This window comes from Staurois parvus, unplaced genomic scaffold (assembly GCF_062004578.1).
Source record: "Staurois parvus isolate SC_StPar_1 unplaced genomic scaffold, SC_StPar_1.0 ptg000548l, whole genome shotgun sequence".
In the NCBI taxonomy this organism is placed as follows: domain Eukaryota; kingdom Metazoa; phylum Chordata; class Amphibia; order Anura; family Ranidae; genus Staurois; species Staurois parvus.
In genome coordinates, this window is record NW_028318344.1 from 3,510,764 (window position 1) to 3,524,976 (window position 14,213).

General features: G+C 39.5%; 1 long non-coding RNA gene across 1 annotated transcript in view; it reads right to left on the reverse strand.

The window, feature by feature from the left end:
* Positions 1-350: 350 nt before the first annotated feature.
* Positions 351-14,213, reverse strand: part of LOC149451128 (uncharacterized) — a 77,798-nt gene continuing 63,935 nt past the window's right edge. The window contains exons 2-3 of the long non-coding RNA XR_016315135.1: positions 7,595-7,651; positions 351-515 (exon numbers count right to left, since the gene is read on the reverse strand). This is a non-coding gene — a long non-coding RNA (uncharacterized LOC149451128). The remainder of the gene's footprint in view (positions 516-7,594; positions 7,652-14,213) is intronic.

Genomic DNA, 14,213 nt, shown 5'->3' on the forward strand with positions numbered 1-14,213 from the left:
AACTGGATGGCTTTTGTCTGTGCATCTTTACATGTTAAATGAAGATGAAACTTACTTTTCTCCTTTTTGTCCTAGGTGACATGCTCGATGGAGGGACAGTACCGTTTGAGGGATGGCTAGATGGTCTCTGTCTAGTTTTGAGGGTCAGTTGTGAAGGGACAGAACCTTTATGGGACGTACACCTTGGAACTTTGCGGCATCACATATTGTTGGAAATTGAAGTTATTTCTGCTTTTGCATATATTTGCATGTATGTTTTTCATATGCTAAGCATGTAATTTGGCCTTTGCGGCTTGTAAAATGTGTATTCTGGTGTGAGCTGGAAAAAAAAGAAACAGACACATCTGACAAAATTTTGTTGTACCTTTTTATTATTTGGTGTATTTTTGTTTTATTGTTTTTTATTTCATGTATAAAGTTTGATTATACTTTTGTATTTTCTTTGGAATTTTGAAGAGATTTCTTGTTTTTTTCTTTGTTGTTTTTTCTTTGCCTGTGATTTTGCGTGATGTAACCTGTAACATGGCAAAAATAACTGTGATTACTTTGTATATTTACTTTGAAATTTTCTAATAAAAAGAATGAAAAAAAAAAAAATCACCTTGTATCTTCATTTGCACTTGCCCTCTGCAACCTTTATAGGCCAGCTATATAACATTTGGCAAATGAAGGCAGGTAAGTGAGCCTGGGCTCATTCAACTTTTATAAATATACACTGCTCTGAAACAATGTCAGACTCAGACCCTAGCACTACAAGACAGAACAACTAACCACACTGCTGACATGGTAGCCATACAGCAAATACAAACCTGTGGCAAAGTTATTTTTTTTTTGTAAAAAACTGCAGGCATACCACAATTTAAGATAGAAACCAAAATATCATCAGTGGTTAAACGGGATTATCTACAGTGTTAGTCCCAGCTGAAATGAAGATAAATAGCTCACTTAAATAATGCCTGTGATGTGTTCCCATGAGGCTGGTGTGCAGATGGGATTTATAGACTTTGACCGTGACTGTGATTAGGATTTGTATGAGCTGTCTTCGCCAACATTTTTGCTTATGTTGTCACTACACAAATTCATCTGTGAAGTCAACATGTAGATGGAGCAGATGGTGTATTGTATTGAATTTGTCCATCAAGAAAAAAAATCTATCTATCTATCTATCTACCTTTTTTTCTTTGATATAGTTATACTATTTAAAAAATGCAGCCCAAGGAAATCACTCCAATAAATTATCTATCTATCTATCTATCTATCTATCTATCTATCCATCTATCCTTTTTTATTTCATTTATTTATTCTCATCAGTTAAGTACAGCTTAAGAAATGTACTTCAATACTGTTTACATACAGTGGGGAAAATAATTATTTTATCATAGGTGTATTTTAAATGATAGAGACAGAATATCAACCAAAATCCAGAAAAGACACATGATACAAATGTTATAAATTGAGTTGCAGTTCAGTGAGTAAAATAAATATTTGATCCCCTACCAACCAACAATAATAATAATTCTGGCTCTCACAGACTGGCTATGTGCTCATATGGTACACAGATTAGTCCTGTCAATTTAAGAAGGCGCTCCCAACGACAACTCATGTGTATAAAAGACACCTGTCCACAGAATCTCTTTCTTCGATTCAAACCTCACCACCATGGGCAAATGACCAAAGAGCTGCAAAGGATGTCAGAGACAAGATTGTATACCTACACAAGGCTTGAAAGGGCTATAAGACCATCAGCAAGAAGCTTGGTGAGAAGGAGACAACTGTTGGAGCGATTATTTGCAAATGGAAGAAATACAAAAAAACTCATCAATCGCCCTTGGTCTGGAGCTCCATGCAAGATTTCGCCTCATGCAATAAAGATGATCATGAGAAAAGTGAGGGATCTGCCCAGAACTACACGTGAGGAACATGTGAATGATCTCAAGGCAGTTGGGAGCACAGTTACCAAACAAACCATTGGTAACACAATACACCGCCATGAATTGAATTCCTGCAGCACCTGCAAGATCCCCCTTCTCAAGAAGGCACATGTACAGGCCCGTTTGAAGTTTGCCAATGAACATCTACAGTCAGGTCCATAAATATTGGAACATCGACACAATTCTAACATTTTTGGCTCTATACACCACCACAATTGATTTGAAATGAAACAAACAAGATGTGCTTTAACTGCAGACTGTCAGCTTTAATTTGAGGGTATTTGCATCCAAATCAGGTGAACGGTGTAGGAATTACAACAGTTTGCATATGTGCCTCCCACTTGTTAAGGGACCAAAAGTAATGGGACAATTGGCTTCTCAGCTGTTCCATGGCCAGGTGTGTGTTATTCCCTCTTTATCCCAATTACAGTGAGCAGATAAAAGGTCCAGAGTTCATTTCAAGTGTGCTATTTGCATTTGGAATCTGTTGCTGTCAACTCTCAAGATGAGATCCAAAGAGCTGTCACTATCAGTGAAGCAAGCCATCATTAGGCTGAAAAAACAAAACAAACCCATCAGAGAGATAACAAAAACATTAGGCGTGGCCAAAACAACTGTTTGGAACATTCTTAAAAAGAAGGAACACACCGGTGAGCTCAGCAACACCAAAAGACCCGGAAGATCATGGAAAACAACTGTGGTGGATGACCGAAGAATTCTTTCCCTGGTGAAGAAAACACCCTTCACAACAGTTGGCCAGATCAAAAACACTCTCCAGGAGGTAGGTGTATGTGTGTCAAAGTCAACAATCAAGAGAAGACTTCACCAGAGTGAATACAGAGGGTTCACCACAAGATGGAAACCATTGGTGAGCCTCAAAAACAGGAAGGCCAGATTGGAGTTTGCCAAACGACATCTAAAAAAGCCTTTAGAGTTCTGGAACAACATCCTATGGACAGATGAGACCAAGATCAACTTGTACCAGGCTGATGGGAAGAGAAGAGTATGGAGAAGGAAAGGAACCGCTCATGATCCTAAGCATACCACCTCATCAGTGAAGCATGGTGGTGGTAGTGTCATGGCGTGGGCATGTATGGCTGCCAATGGAACTGGTTCTCTTGTATTTATTGATGATGTGACTGCTGACAAAAGCAGCAGGATGAATTGTGAAGTGTTTCGGGAATATTATCTGCTCATATTCGGCCAAATGCTTCACAACTCATTGGACGCCGCTTCACAGTGCAGATGGACAATGACCCAAAGCAGACTGCAAAAGCAACCAAAGAGTTTTATAAGGGAAAGAAGTGGAATGTTATGCAATGGCCAAGTCAATCACCTGACCTGAATCCGATTGAGCATGCATTTCACTTGCTGAAGACAAAACTGAAGGGAAAATGCCCCAAGAACAAGCAGGGACTGAAGACAGTTGCAGTAGAGGCCTGGCAGAGCATCACCAGGGATGAAACCCAGCGTCTGGTGATGTCTATGCGTTCCACACTTCAGGCTGTAATTGACTGCAAAGGATTTGCAACCAAGTATTAAAAAGTGAAAGTTTGATTTATGATTATTATTCTGTCCCATTACTTTTGGTCCCTTAACAAGTGGGAGGCACATATGCAAACTGTTGTAATTCCTACACCGTTCACCTGATTTGGATGTAGATACCCTCAAATTAAAGCTGACAGTCTGCAGTTAAAGCACATCTTGTTTGTTTCATTTCAAATCCATTGTGGTGGTGTATAGAGCCAAAAATGTTAGAATTGTGTAGATGTCCCAATATTTATGGACCTGACTGTACATGATTCAGAGAAGGATAGGGAGAAAGTGCTGTGGTCAAGACGTGTGTCTCTGTGTATTTTTCTGTGCACATTTTTTTTGATGAATGAGTAAGGGCAGGGGTGTATCATGAAATCAGTGGGCCCATGTGCAAGATCAAAAGTGGGCCCAAGCAGTAATAAAGAAAAAATGCAGGGTGTGAAGCGTGCCATGGCACAAAGTGGAAGTGATTCAAATGGTGCTTAAATATGGGCGTGGATTAAAAAGGGGTGTGGTTAAATAGTGTTTGAGGTGATTTACATGTACAGTGCAATGTGCAATGTGGTAATGTTAAATAGGGAATGTACAGTGTGGAGTGTATGACAGTGGATAGTATGTACAGGAAGAGGACTTTGGATTGCATGGTGGTGGGAAGTATGTGCAGTAGAGCAGTGGATGGTGACAGTAGTTCTGTATTTTTATTATTATTATTTTTTACAATTTTTATTTTTTTTACAATTTAATTTTTTATTATTTTTATCGTGTTTTCAAAATGCTTTTGGGTGGCCAGTGGATTGTGTCAGCAGAGCAATGGAGTGGTTGTCAGAATTTTTTTATTTTCATTATTGAATTTTTTACAATATATTTTTGTATTTTTTTTTGCAATGATTTGTCAGTAGGGAATGAATAGGGAGCATTAGTGGGGTGTCATCAGATTGGGATGAATAATCAGAACCTGTACCCCCTTATATCACACAATCTATCACAGTCCCCCTTACATCAGAAGTCCGAACATGGAACCAACTACTACCATAGGCTGATGACACAAAACTAAACTTCTTTGGCTGCACTCATGATCGCTAGAACAAAATAGGAAAGAGGAGGAGAGGAGGGAGAGAGATTTAGGGGAAGGAAGGAATGAAAGAAAGTAAAGGAAGGAATAGAGGAAGGGAGGCAAAGGAGAGAGGGAAGGAAGGAGAGGAAGGAAGGAAGGAAGGAAGGAAGGAAGGCAGGCAGGAAGGAAGGAAGGAAGGAAGGAAGGAAGGAAGGAAGGAAGGAAGGTCGGACTTACATGGCTGGCCCCCTTCTGCATAGCATGGACTGGAATGTGGGTGGGGACAGGAGGAGGCAGAGCAGATAGAGCCTCTCTCTCCTATTGGTGCGGAGGATTGGGGGGAGGGACTGGGCACTGAGGGGCACACAGGGGGGCACACAAAGAGAAACCTGATGAACGGCAGGGGATGATCGGTGCAGCGATGGACACAGTTACAAGCAGCGATCTCCTCGTATGACTTTCAATGAAGCAACTGAAAGCTGCAGGAGGGAGAGGAGGAGAAGCTACTTCCAGCTGCTTCTTTAAAAGCCATTCAAGGAGATCACTGCTTGTAACTGTCACCACTGCTGCACCGATAATCTCCGACTTTGCTCCTGATACATCTCTTCCATGGGTGCAAGGTGTTCACAGCACAGTGCCCCCCCCTCCCCCCTCGGGGCTCATGTGCAGTAAATACCCTGTACCCATGGATGATACGCCATTATGTACCCCATACTCATTCACAATGGGAGGGATGGAATCTGGGGGCTTCCATATTCCGATAAGCCCTCTGCCGGCAGACCCCCTCAACCACCGCTCAGAGTTGTGGGGAAGAGGCCCTTGTCCTCAACAACATGGGGACAAGGTGCTTTGGGGGGTAGCCTCCCTCCCCCAAAGCACCCCCCATGTTGAGGGCATGTGCGCCTGGTATGGTTCAGGGGGCTCATTCATCCCTCTCCTTTCCTGGCCTGCTTGGATAAGGCTCTGGTTTGGATTTTGGGGGGGACTCATGCCATTTTAAAAAAACATTTTGGCAGGAAATTCCTCTCAAAATCTATACCAAACCCAAAGGGCCTTGCATGGATTGGGGGGGGGCATGCTGTTTTTTTTTAAACTTTTTTTAACTGGCACTTTCTTCTGAATCTTGCTGACAGCAGATGAGTCATTCTTGTTAAGGATGCGGCGGCCGCCGGCTCCTCAACAACCAGCTGCAGTCACAATTAATTTGAATGTAATCGAACATATTTGAAACTGTGATGTCATCCAAATTAAACAAATTAAGAAATGCATTCATCATTTTTTTCATTATAGCTTTATGTGGATTTGTTGCCATTCATTTCTATGTTCATTCAGAAATTCGGATGCATCTGAATCTCCGAAAATGAAATTTTTGTCCAAAAAACAAATGGCAATGAATCGAATCACAGATGTCTACACCTTACAGTACAGACAGCCATTCACACCTGCCCCTTCACCAAAGAAACTTACCGTGTAGTGCCCTAATCGCATACATATGGGCACATGCACTCTTGTGGGACAGTTAACCTCTTCCCACCAGCTAAACGCATATGTGTGGCCTCTTGGTGGTGGGCCTTGACACTAAGAGACCACATATATGCGTACCAAAATGTAAACAATTCTGTGCTGAGAATGCGCATCCTGCATGTTCCAAGCATAGTTGCCAGAGCTTGTGATCAGGAGCTTTACAATCATATGACTGCTGTAACAGCCAATCACGGTGATCACATGATCAGAAAGTCTGCCCCCCCACCTCCTGGTGTCTAGACTGTCTTATAGGGCTCGGAGGCGTTGGCGGGAAGGGGTTAAGTTAATCTCCCATGTTTTTTTTTTTCAGCAAAAATCAGAATGTCTGAAAGAAACCAATTAGGCCTCCTGCACATGTGAGAAAGAAACGCTGCATTTGTAGCCATGCAGCATTTTTCACAGCTCTAAACACAGATTCATTGTTGTCTATGGGGCAATGTACACAGCTGCATAAAGGCCATAATGCAGAGATGTGTTCAGAGTTGTAAAAAAAAGAGAGAGAGAAAATGTTATGTTTGAGTGCATGTATACACAAGTGCATTTGAGTGTATATGTGTAAGTTGAAAAACTAGAAGAGGATGAAAAGGAATTTTACATGAATATATGTGTATGCATATTCATTCTTGTGCTATATATGCAAGATATTACCAGTACAAAACTTCCATTTTTTACATAGAATTTCTCTGTCAGCCTCTGCCAGCAAGATCCTGCTTATAAAGATCAATAAAATATTACATCCAAGTGCAAGGGGCCTAAAGAGAATATACTTTCAAAAGATATTACTATCATGATAGAAATGAGACTAGGACCCCAGCTGTGCTAAGAAACAAACATAAAAGTACTATGAATCTTTTCATTTGCATATGTGTTTATTACAACGTGACTGTGATCATCAGTGTTCGAAGATCAACAGTAATGGAGTATGCCTAGGATAAACACAGATCTACCTAAAGACAGAAGAAGATAGCTAGATATTTAGATATGTTGACCAACTATTGAGCCTTTATCTGATTCTGCCAATTGTGACCATATAGTGAAATGGTCATCCGGTATCTGTGGATGTCAGTACACAAAAGAAGGTTCATGGACCACTTGATGCTATGATTGGGTGGACCAAATGATTCTAATAAATATTGTATATATGTATATATATATATATATATATATATTCAAACTTCCAAATATTTTTAGCTAGATTTTTGTTAATAAACAGTTACAGTATAAGTGAACCGAACATTGTGGGGCTTGTTAATTTAGAAATGCTATGAAATGAGCTGCATTGTTATACAGCAGAATGTATGGGTTTATGGAAAATGTTTTCAATAAGACCATTCACTCCAGTGCGCTGCATTCCAGTTGGTTTGAAAAACAGTCCTACATGCTGTCATTTTGGTGTGCTTATCTGCAGTCAACAGATGCTATCCTTGATGCAATACAATCCACACTGACACAATCATTTCTGGTGTACACTTATAAAATACTTAAAAAAAAACTTCTAACATCCTTTAAATAAATCAAATGTATAAGTATAATAATGTATAATTCCAACCTCTGTACTTGGAAGAAGTCTTGATGTTAGGGGTGTTGTAACACAGCAAGGTTCCTACTATAAAACAGAATTGGTTAGCAGTTACAGTGCATCAGACTACGTATGTTATCGGTTGGTCTTGAACAATTTCAAAAAATGGTCATAGGCATTAGAATATGGTTAAATGGGTCATATTGTCATATACCTGGATAAGGAGCCTGAGATGATGAGTGTATTGTCTTTTAATGCTCCTGTCCAAACAGCCCTGGGTAAAGTCTAGTACACATGATCAGAAAATCGTACGAAAAATACCACTTTTGAAGCAATTGTACGATAATCTGATTGTTAGTACACAGCTTTCGTCCGAAATTATTTGAATGGACAAGCACGAAAATTTTTCTCGTACAATACCAAATCATATGATTTTCGTTTAATCAATGCAGTCTTCATCTGAAAATACAATACAAATACATTACATCACTTCTGTATTTTCTTTGTGTTGTACAAGAATTTTCATAACCTTCTCACTTTCGATATGAGACTAGCATGCAAAAAAAAAATGGATGATCATTTGTCCAATATTCTCATCGTGTGTACGGGGCTCAAGAAGAGACAGTATATAAGGAATAAAGGAGTGGCACAGGTGTTGGTTGGTGATGTTGGCATCACTGTTATCAACTGTTTTGATGAAACAAGTAGATGTAGGTCACTGAGAAGGTGTCAACAACAAGCCATGGTAAACAATAAGCAGGCAGATTCCAAATCAGCAGAGACAGAGTAAGTAACTTGCAGGCGGTAATTAAAGTAATAGAGCATCAGGCAGAAATTGTAATAGTCAACCAGGGTGGATACAGGAGCAGGTGAGCAAACAAGGAGTTGCAGATGGATTCAAGGAATAAGCTTGGTCGATAACAGTAACATAGTGAGGTAGCAGGATCACAGTTCACAGGTTGAAGACTTTTCAGGCCTAGCAGGACTCAGCTTTACATTTGCCCACTTGACACCACTGTGATCAATGAGCATGCGTGCATACCCACATACACATCTCAAATCACACACACAAATGCACGTGAAGGTGCTTGTGCTGGAATCTGTCTATGCACGCTGATGTGATCTTCCAGAGGCACATACCATTGTGTTCAAAATAATAGCAGTCAGACATCACTAACCTGATCAATCACTGTTTTTGGTAGAAATGATATTTCTACATGGCAAATAATTTACTAGCAGGTGTAGTAGAGTAATAGAAATCCAACAGACCCAACAGTCATGACATGAATGCTGCTGATTCTGTGTAATTGAATCACTAATTGAAAGGGGCATGTTCAAAATAATAGCAGTGTGGAGTTCTATTAGTGAGGTCATTCATTCTTTGAAAAACACGTGGCAATTATTGCCCTTATTTAAGGAAGGAAGGCAGCAAATGTTATACATGCTGGTTACAGTGCATTTCTCTCTGAAATTCTGAGGAAAATGGGTCGTTCCAGACATTGTTCTGAAGAACAGCATACCTTGATTAAAAAGTTGATTGGAGAGGGGAAAACATATAAAGAAGTGCAGAAAATGATAGGCTGCTCAGCTAAAATGATCTCAAATGCTTTAAAATGGCAACCAAAACCTGAAAGACGTGGAAGAAAGCGAAAAACTACCATTCGAATGGATATAAAAATAGCCAAAATGGCAAGGACTCAGCCAACAATCAGCTCCAGGAAGATCAAAGAAGGTGTAAAGTTACCTGTGAGTACTATTACAATTAGAAGACGCCTATGTGAAGCCAAGCTATCTGCAAGAAGCCCCCACAAAGTCCCACTGTTGAAAAAAAGACATGTGCTGAAGAGGTTACAATTTACCAAAGAGCACATTGACTGGCCTAAAGAGAAATGGCGCAACATTTTGTGGGCTGATGAAAGTAAGATTGTTCTTTTTGGGTCTAGTGGCCGGAAACAGTTTGTCAGACGACCCCCAAACACTGAATTCAAGCCACAGTACACTGTGAAGACAGTGAAGCATGGTTGCGCAAGCATCATGATATGGGGATGTTTCTCATACTACGGTGTTGGGCCTATTTATCGCATACCAGGGATCATGGATCAGTTTGAATACATCAGAATACTTGAGGAGGTCATGCTGCCTTATGCTGAAGAGGAAATGCCCTTGAAATGGGTGTTCCAACAAGACAACGACCCCAAACACACCAGTAAATGTGCAACATCTTTTTTCCAGACCAACAAGATTGACATTATGGAGTGGCCAGCCCAATCCCCGGATCTTAATCTAATAGAAACCTTGTGGGGTGACATCAAAAATGCAATTTCTGAGGCAAAACCAAGAAATAGAGAACTGTGGAATGTAGTCGAATCATCCTGGGCTGGAATACCTGTTCACAGGTGCCAGAAGTTGGTTGACTCCATGCAACACAGATGTATAGCAGTTCTCAGAAACAGTGCTTATACAACTAAATATTCATTAAGTGATTCAAAGGAAAGCAAAATCTTCAAACATTTTTCAGTTTATATAGTGAATGTTTGAGTTTGTAAAGAAGAATACAAACACTGCTATTTTTTTTGAACAGTCTAATATTCACTTTTCTTCAATTTTTTTAGAGGAACAACACAAATTTGGTATATTTTTCTTCATGTTTTGATTTGGAATAGAATGTGTAGTGTTCCCAGTGCATTTGTGTGTATGGAAATAAAAGCTATTAGAAGGATTTTGAGCTTTATTCACTTTGTTCAACACACTGCTATTATTTTGAACACAACTGTAAATGGCACAATGACATCTTATGAGTATATATGTTTATGATTGTGTGGCAGCATGTTTGTGTGCTGGTGGGGCACCTAAGCATCTGCATAACTGGATCTTCATTAAAAAGAAAAAACAACTAGCAAAAATATCCAACATGATAGTTCAGTTTTCACCAAGAGTGTCATCTGTTACTGACTGGTGGTGTTCATAGATGGGGAGACATTTCATTGAGTCAATTCCTTTACAGCCATCTATAGACTTGAGATGCCAATCACTGATGCCATCAGTACACATGATGAGAATATTGGATGAATGTTTGTCCTTTTTTTTTTTTGCAAGCTAGTTGCATATCAAAAATGAACAGGTAAGTAAGTTTACAATGTAAGTTTACAACGTTCAAACCTGCAGCACTATTTAAAATAATAGGAATAGGCAGGGGAGGACTGACAACTCATGGGGCCCCTGGGCAATAGGGGATCATGAGGTCCCTGTGTCCTTGCCCAAACTCAAAAAAGCCTATGAAAAATGTACCAGGGGCATCTCATGGGGCCCCCTACTGACCCGTGTTTCCAAATGGCCAGTCCGCCCCTGGGAATACGCTAGAAATAATTGAAATACAATGTAGAAATGGAAATAGATTTTACATTTTGACCATGGATATGCTTTAAGAAACCCCTAGCAATGGCACCCTGTTTTAGATAGGGGTGGAGCAGAGGCGCTTGATCAGCTTAGACAGTAATTAGACACTCCCAAAAAGAGAGGGTTATGACCTGCAAGGGGAAAGAGGGCTGTGCTAGAGAATTGACTCTTCTGAAGCAGTCAGATTTTTAGAACGTTCAGAGGCACATTGCAAGTCAATAAAAATTATTCATAGAAAAGGGAAATGCTATGAGTAAACATTTACTTAATTATTCTGGGCTTTTTCCTGCGATTTTGTAGGTCGATAACAAGGTCTCCTTAATGTTTGTTGAAATAAGATGTGAGTAAAACATGAAGTACATAATTTTCAATGAATTGGTTGACTACCAGACTTGCAATGTACAAAGAAGTGAAGCATATTCATTGTGTAGCACAGCAAAGAAGAAAGCAGAGTCTCAGCATTTGAAGACCAGGTATGACTGCACCCATGTACATCTACGATTATTATCTATACATATGAATAATAATGTTTTTAAAAATAAAAACATGCTTATTTTATTTATTACAGGTACTTATATAGTGCTATCAATTTACACAGCACTTTACATATATATATTGTGCATTCACATCAGTCCCTGACCCTCAAGGGATGTAGAATCTAAGGTCTCTAACTTACATCCATACATACACATACTAGGGCCAATTTAGACAGGATCCAATTAACCTACCAGCATGTCTTTGGAATGTGGGAGGAAACCCACACAGGCACAGGGAGAACAAGCAAACTTCAGGCAGGTGGTTGGTATTTGAACCATTGATCCTAGTATTGCCAGCCTATAGGATTATATACATAAAGCTGATGTATTTTACATGTATATGTAAGAAAAGATAAACTACCCTCCAAGGAGCAGGGCCCTCGAACCCCTCGTGTATCGAACTGTATTGTCATTGTACTGTCTCATGTATTGTCCCCCATTGTAATGTACAGCGCTGAGCGAACTGTTGGCGCTATATAAATACTGTATAATAATGATAATACCCAATACAGGCATGCTGTGTGTTTGCACAGGGTCCTGTATCTCTAAATGGCCATCCAAAGGATGAAAAATGACCATGCAAGAACGGATCAGCTTCTGTGCTTTGTGTGGTCAGTTTACAACAAGATAGAAAGGTGACTGGTAGAAGCAACCAAATACTTCAGACGGAAGAAGTACATGAAAACGATAGAGACTATGATTTATAAAATGCACATATGTGAACACACAAATTAGGGAAACATGCACTTTAATGCAAGGAATGCATTAAGGTAAAAAATTGTGTAGGCTTTAGAACCACTTTAGTGCATATAAGGGGAGGAGAATAAAGAAAATCACGGCAGTAATTAACTTCATTCTGAAATATTCCCTAAGCTTTTTTTTGCTCATATTATTGTCTCATCCATTCTATACTGTATTCTGTAATTTGAAGATGTTCATAGTCCAACAAAAAGGTATCTTTTTTTACTTTCACAAGGAGGTATGGATCTTTGCAGGAGAAAGTACAAAGAGATACACTTTCTAGCAGTGTATGAACTCCGCTGTGCAAACAATGGTTTTTGTCTTTAACAAGATTAGGGAAGATAGTTAAACTTCCCCAGACACCTGTGACAGCCCAGTGTGACTTTTTATTTGATCTCTGGCTGTCCTTTGAAACTGCTTAGTGCTGGCTGGACTTCAAAGCTTTATTGCAGAGGTCGAACCTTTTTATCTGCCTTAGGTAACAGTTATGGTTATATGGAATTTATGGAGTATATAAAATCCTGCTGTGTTCCCAATCAAAGGTGAATTTCTTTTTTTAAGTAATCCATCACGCTCCAAAACCTGATCAGTTATAATATTTTAAATTATTTGAGGAGTATTCTGGGGAAATTGAAATAGAAGAATGAAGCAAAATGATAAATGCAAGAGTTCTCTAAAGTGTAGGTAAACCCCCAAACCCAATTTTCATCCTGGATGATCACATAGCCAAGACAGAGGGGGGTCGACCACCTAGAGCTTTTTGTGGACAGGCTGAGCAGGACAAAGAGGTATACCATGGGAAAGGGACAGCTTATTAAAATCTGAATAGTGCTTTGCAATGTGCTGGGGGTAATATAAAGCATGAATGATTTTTGGAAAAAGTGCAAAAAAAAGTGAACTAATCCTTTAGGTAAATATTTTTATTTGTGAATCAGTTGCAAAGTGTATTACTCAGGGATCCTGAGAGAAAAATACTTGCTATTACAAGCTGACAATAGTAAACCCCTGCCTCACTATTAGAATTGGTTTTGTCAATCTGCTATGCACACTCCTTGAGCTGGCAGTTGGGCTGTCTATCAAGTCTTTAGGGGGCATGTACAGATCTGATAGGTAGCTCAATGGCCAACTAAGGCTGGCCATACATTATGCAATTTTCTTTCAATCATGCTTGAATACCCTATCAACACATTCAATGTGGATGGAAAAATTCTTCACAGTTGCTAGCTATAGCTGGCGGTAGTGATTGTATGAAAACAAACCCAACTGGCTAGATGTACTGAAGTCAATTGATAGATCAACTTCAGTAGAACCAGCTTGTGCATAGATGGATTGAAACTCGGCTGCTTCATGCTGAACTTGAAAGATTTTAATCTGTCTATGGTTGGCTTGAAGGAGTGTGCACAGCAGGCTGACCAGCCCACTACTAATTGCAAGGCCATGGCTTATCAATGTCAGTCTGCAACAGGGAGTGCAAAAAATTGATTTGATTAAGAAAACGAAGTACAGTAAGACATGTTGCTAAAGATACTGAAAAATAGCTTTTGGGTTTACATAGATTTTAGCCACCTATGGTTGAATGAAAGAAAATTGCATAATGTATTGTCTGCCCTATTAGATTTTTTTGGTTTAGTCTGCAGGCTGAATAAAAAAAAATCTATAGGTGTATGGCCAGCTTAAGACCACTAAGTAGAATGTAGGGATTGCTTCAGGCTTCCAGGAGTCTTCTTACTCTACTCAACTTCAGTACCTCCCTGTATTTTCTTGCCAAATTTATCCACAAATGTCCATGGGTGGACCAAAGGGTAACACAAAATAGGGCAAATGTTATAACAGTGTGTAAATTGTGAGGCTTAGTGATGGCACTGGCACACAGGTTCTAATATGTACAGCCATGTCATTTTAAAGTGTATACAATTTATAAATACTCATGTTGTACAATATTAGAACGGTACTTATAAATGGCTTATTTTGAACAT